At 41.2% G+C, this 6,208-nt stretch overlaps 1 pseudogene; it reads left to right on the top strand.

The window, feature by feature from the left end:
* The first annotated feature begins 2,258 nt into the window (after positions 1–2,258).
* On the top strand, positions 2,259–4,146 carry Gys1-ps2 (glycogen synthase 1, pseudogene 2; annotated as a pseudogene).
* Positions 4,147–6,208: the final 2,062 nt, after the last annotated feature.

The following is a 6,208-nucleotide window of genomic DNA, read 5'->3' as shown; positions in this document are numbered from 1 at the left end:
ACTCATACTGCAAATAAGCACATCCCAAATTACGGTCTTCTGAGTTTACATTATCAGATAAAATAAAGACAGCAGGAAATGTCTGGCCTTATTCCTTGGTCATAACAGCACAGTATGGAACACTTTACACTTTACTAGAACGCCATTTAGATGATAACCAGGTTATTCCTTTCAAAGAGCTTCAAAACATGTTTACAGAAGTGATAGCCTGTAGCAGATACATTTTATTTCCAATTTAAGATTCAATGAGCACATAAGCTGCCAAGACAGGTGCATACTAGACATATGCTCCAATAGGTTAGAGGAAGTGCAGCAGTGACACACAGACTCGGCTGTTAATGAGGCCATATCAATAAAACAGGTATTTAAGTTAAGAGCTGAAAACCAATCTTTGTGAGCATTTTACTCGATGTGAATACCCTTGTCATCCCTGGGAAACTGTATGCCAATGAACTTCTGTCCTCTGTGAGCTGAACCATAAAAAGAACAAGGAAGTATTCAGAATTCCCAAGGTTAGGTAACCAGTAGCTACTGGACTGCTTTTGGCTGTACCTAGTATAGTATGAATCAGTACTTCTGATTGAAGGGAGCATCTCTGACTGCTGGCCACAGCTGTTGAGCTTGATTAAAGGGGTGTTTCTAGGCTGAAGCTGAAATCCCACATTGCTAAAACGCAGCAGCCATGTCTTTGCCAAGCCCTAACTTTTCACAGTTACGTCTCATTGTGGCTGTTCATTCCTACAAGTTTATGATACTCCCCTACAGGCTGCTTATATCCTGGGATACTATCAAAGAAGAGCCCCAGTCTCGTAAATAAAAGCAAGAAATAAACTTGACAGTTACATCCCAGGTAAGGAAAGAAGTTAATGAGAACTCATGGGTTACCACAAGAGCATGTTTCAACACAACAAATACAACGAACATGCATGTAGATCAGAGTTTACTCAACCTGTGAGTCATGACCTCTCTGGGCATTGAATGACCTTTTCACAGAGATCACCTAATACCCTGGAAAAACACAAATGTAACCCTTGTTACATTACAATTCATAACAGTAGCAAAATTAGAGTTATAATGTGGCAATAAAAATATTTTTTATAGTTGGGGTCACTACAATATGAGGAACTGTACTAAAGGGTCACAGCATTAGGAAGGTTTAGAACCACTGCCCTAGACCATAAAATGATACTCCCCACATTGAGTGTGAGTCTTCTGATCTAATTAGCCCAGTCTAGTAACTCCCTCCAGATATGCCTGGAGGTCTAGATACTATCCATCCAGTTCATGATGAACAGTAATCATCACATTTGATAAACAAATGCCTTCTCTCAACCTCTACCTCAGCCATCATTGCTATTCTTTCTGTTTATATTCCCATGATATCCAGGGTATGGCAATTAGTGACAAAGACCCACACAGTTAGCTAAGTCCATTTTGTCTGCTTATTTTAAATTATATGACAGAATTGAACTGCACAATTATGAGGGCAGTTTAGACACACATGAAATTTATAGGAAAAGAGCAGATATTAATACATAGGTAGAACTTTTATTAGGGGAAGCTTGTTTATTCTTCCGGACTTCTGTTAATTGGATAAAAGCCCCCTCCCAGCTTATCAGATAGGTAATTTTTACTTAAAATCATCTGATGATTTCTTTTTGATTCTTTTTTTCGGAGCTGGGGACCGAACCCAGGGCCTTGCGCTTCCTAGGCAAGTGCTCTACCACTGAGCTAAATCCCCAACCCCTTGATGATTTTTTTTACCATGTTTACAAAATGTCTTCACAAAAGCAGGATAGTATTTGTGATGGTTTGTATATGTTTGGCCTAGGAAGTGGCACTGTTGGAAGGTATACCCTTATTGGAGTAGGTATAGCTTTGTCAGTGTGGGCTTTAATACCCTTGTCTTAGCTTTGAGGGACTTATTATTCTGCTAGCAGTCTTCAGATGAAGATGTAGAACTCTGAGCTCCTCCTGCACCATACCTGCCTGGGTGTTGCCATGTTCCTGCCTTGATGATAATGGACTGAACCTCTGAACCTGTAAGCCAGCCACAATTAAATGTTGTTCTTTATAAGAGTTGCCTTAGTCATGGTGCCTGTTCAGAGCAGTAAAACTTTAACTAAGGCAGAAGTTGGTACCAGGAGTGGGGTTTGCTGCAACAGGCCTGACCATGCTTTTGTTTGAAAGAATGTGGATTTTGGTGCTTTGGGTTTGGAAAGCATTGGAATGCTTTGAGTGGCTTTAAGTGGGGCTTAATGGGCTATCCTAGAAGGAATATAGAAGCCATTTACACTGTGCTGCAGACGAAGGTAAAATTGACCAGGGATGAATGAGGTGACAACTACTCTCTGGTGGGTCCATACAAGGAACAGGGTATGAGGATGCATGTGGAGTTCCTGGAGCCCCCAACTCCTGAACTGAAGAGGACTCTGGATTCCATGAACAGCAAGGGCTATAAGTTGTATTTTGGGTGTTAGCTGATCAAGGGGTCACCTCTAGTGGTGCTCCTCGATGTAGGGGCCTCAGCCTGGGCCCTGGAGCTCTGGAAGGGTGAACTTTGGGACACCTGCAACATCGGGGTACCCTGGTACAACCATGAGGCCAATGACGCTGTCCTGTTTAGTTTCCTCACCACCTGGTTCCTGAGTGAGTTCCTGGCCCAGAAGGAAGAGAAGCCATATGTGGTTGTGCACTTCCACAAATGGTTGGGGGGCGTTGGTCTGTGTGCCGTTGTCAGTGGCAACCATCATGCCATGCTCCTGGAGCACTACCTATGTGCTGGTGCCTTGGACTTCTACAACAACTTGGAGAATTTCAATGTAGACAAGGAAGTAGGCGAGAGGCAGATCTATCATTGGTACTATATGGAGCATGCAGCAGTCCACTGTGCCTGTGTCTTCAATATTGTGTCCCAGATCACTGCAATTGAGGCTCAACACCTCCTCAAGAGGAAACCAGATATTGTGACCCCCAATGGACTGAATGTGAAGAAGTTCTCTGCTATGCGTGGAGTCCAGAACCTTCATGCTCAGAGCAAAGCACGAATCCAGGAGTTTGTGTGTGACCATTTTTATGGGCACCTGGACTTCAATCTAGACAAGACTTTGTATTTCTTTATCGCTGGATGCTATGAGTGTTCCAACAAGGGAGCTGATGTTTTCCTAGAGGCGTTGGCCCGGCTCAACTACCTGCTCAGAGCAAATGACAGTGAGCAAACAGTTGTTGCCAGCTCGGGCCAACAATTTCAACGTAGAAACCCTCAAGAGCTAAGCTGTGTGCAAACAGCTATTGGACACAGCCAATACAGTCAAGGAGAAATTTGGGAGGAAGCTCTACAAATCATTATTAGTGGAGAGCCTCCCCGACATGAACAAGATGCTGGACAAGGAGGACTTCACTATGATGAAAAGAGCCATCTTTGCAACTCAGCAGCAGTCTTTCCCACTTGTGTGTACCCACAACATGTTGGATGACCCCTCAGACCCCATCTTGACCACCATCCACTGAATTGGCCTTTTCAACAGTAGTGCTGACTGTGTGAAGGTGATTTTTCACCCAGAATTCCTTTCTTCTACAAGCCCTCTGCTCCCTGTGGACTATGAAGAGTTTGTCCGTGGCTGTCACCTTGGGGTCTTCCCTTCCTACTATGAGCCCTGGGACTACACACCAGCGGAGTGCACTGTCATGGGCATCCCGATCATTTCCACGAACCTCTCCGGCTATGGAGAAGCACATTGCAGATCCCTCCGCTTAAGGCATTTACATTCTGGATCAGAGGCTCCGCAGCCTGGATGATTCATGCTCACACTCACCTCCTTCCTGTACAGCTTCTGCCAGCAGAGCAGGCGACAGTGCATCATCCAGTGGAATCACACATAACGATTGTCAGACTTGCTGGGTTGGAAGTACCAAGGCTGGAACTACATGTCTGCGCACCATATGGCTCTGGCCAAGGCCTTTCCAGACCACTTCACCTATGAGCCTCATGAGGTAAATGCGACCCAGGGGTACCATTACCCAATGCTGGCCTCCATGCCACCGTCACCCTCACTGTCTAGACACTCCAGCCCACACCAAAGTGAGGATGATGAAGAGCCACAGGATAGACCCCTGGGGGAAGACAGGGACCAGCCTGTTAGTTAAGTTGAGTTCAAACTTAGGTCAGGTTTTCTAAGATGGAGTCTCAACCCAAAAGATGTAGTCTCTCACCTCAGTCTGCTAGCTACCCTAGGACTAGTGCTGGAAGCTCTGTACCTTCTAGCCTCTGTACAATCATATGTAGGTCTGCAATGTTTTCAGCCTCTGAAGTTTGCTATTGAATAAATTCACCATTTACCTCGAGTCCATCCTTGGGACCCTCATCTAAGGTTTTCTTTGGTTTGTTTGTTTGTTTGCTTGCTTGTTTGTTTGTTTGTTTGCTTGCTTGCTTTTATAAAAAGAGGTTAAAAGGTATGTACAACTTCACTGACTTAGCTCTAATTTTTCCTGCAAGGTGGTCTGATAAGTCACCAGAGCCATATAAAAATGTCTTTCTAGAAGACAAGTTTCCCCTTTTGGCAATATTAGCCAACCGTTTTCTGGAGAAATTCCAATTTCTTGGGATACACTTTCATATCTCATATCCAAGGGGATATGCAGAAATGTCTCTTTAGAATAACTTGATTCCTGTCAATATGATTACACTTCCCCAGTATTGGTTTTTATACTTCATTGTTGTTATTTTTAAAAGATCTTTCAAAATGTTCTGTGTGTACATGTGTGATTTATGCATGGTGTGTGCATTTCGAGGCCAGAGAAGAGCATTAGCTGTCTGCTCTAAAGCCCCTCCTTAGTGTATTCAAACATTCTCTTACTGATCAGGGTGTTTTTCATTTTTAGCTAGACTGGTCCTTTTAAAAACTCTTTTTGAGATTTTACTTTACTTACATTTATTTTACTTTGTTTTTATGAGCATGGGTGTATTGCCTGGTGAACATAAAGACCAAAAAAGAGCATTGTATCTGTTAAGACTGGAGTTGCAGATGGTTATGAACTGCCATGTGGGTGCTGGGAATTGGACTCAGGTCCTCTGGAAGAGCAGCCAGTGCTCTTAGCTGCTGAGCCACTTCCCCAGTCCCCTGCTGAATCTTTAGTAAATTTATGATGGTTTCTAAACATGAGGAAAAAATTTAGTCTGCCCCCATTAAAGGTCCTGAACATAACTAATGACAAACCTCTGGACACCTCATTTCATCATTCCTTTTTTTCCACATTTATCATGAAATAAAGTTATGATTAACAGGCCTAATTTAAAGGTATGTATGTGTGTCTGTGATTGTGCCTATGAGTGTGCGTCTGTCTGTATGTATCTTTGTGTGCCTGTGTGTGTGTGTGTGTGTGTGTGTGTGTGTCTATGTAAATATTTTGGGAATGATTTTTTACACTACATTAATCTATAGGAGTTATTTCTTCCTTCATTTTTCATCTCTTTCTTAAAGCTGTCAGCTAATATGGAAGAATTTAACAGTTAATTGCAGAAATTGGAACTGAAAAAGCTGGTTATGCAGGACTTCAGTTTTGTAACCATCAGTCAAACCTGGAAAGAATGATAGCTAAGTGAATTCTTAGTTTTGAGTTTACTTCCTGGTTAAATGTTTTGGGCTCAGCACTTTTAACTGTTAATTCTGGAAATGGAGGCTGATTTTTAAAAAATTTTGTTACAGGATTTAGAAGGGATATCTGATTTTAAAAAGTATTTATTTTACTAAAATATATACTTTGTTTATATAAAAATCATTCATTGAATCATAAGATAAAAGCTTTATTGTTATAACAGTTGTCAATTTGCTAGATAAATTTTGATAAGCATTCTCTTCTAAAATATATTCTAGAAATGAATGAAATTTTTGTAAACTTTTTAATAATTAAGAGTGTCAGAAAAAGAAATGACAGAAAACAGTTTATGTTGATCAAAATAACTAAATATGCTGTTGGATCCTTGCCATGGCTTTGTTCTTCAGTAATATTCTTAGTATGTAAATGATAAACATGAGGTTTTTATTATGGCTGTACATACATGAAATGGTGAACTGATTTTGCTATTGGGATAAATCCTAGTAGACAATATGTTTTTGTTGTAAAGAAATCTGGTGCATGTATTATAAAATTATCAAAATTTTATGTTTTATTAAGATAATTATTATATTTGCTACTGATTTTATCAAGC

Source organism: Rattus norvegicus, chromosome X (genome assembly GCF_036323735.1).
Source record: "Rattus norvegicus strain BN/NHsdMcwi chromosome X, GRCr8, whole genome shotgun sequence".
Classification (NCBI taxonomy): domain Eukaryota; kingdom Metazoa; phylum Chordata; class Mammalia; order Rodentia; family Muridae; genus Rattus; species Rattus norvegicus.
The sequence above is the reverse complement of the archived record's forward strand: the minus strand, read 5'-3'. Positions and strand labels throughout refer to the sequence as shown.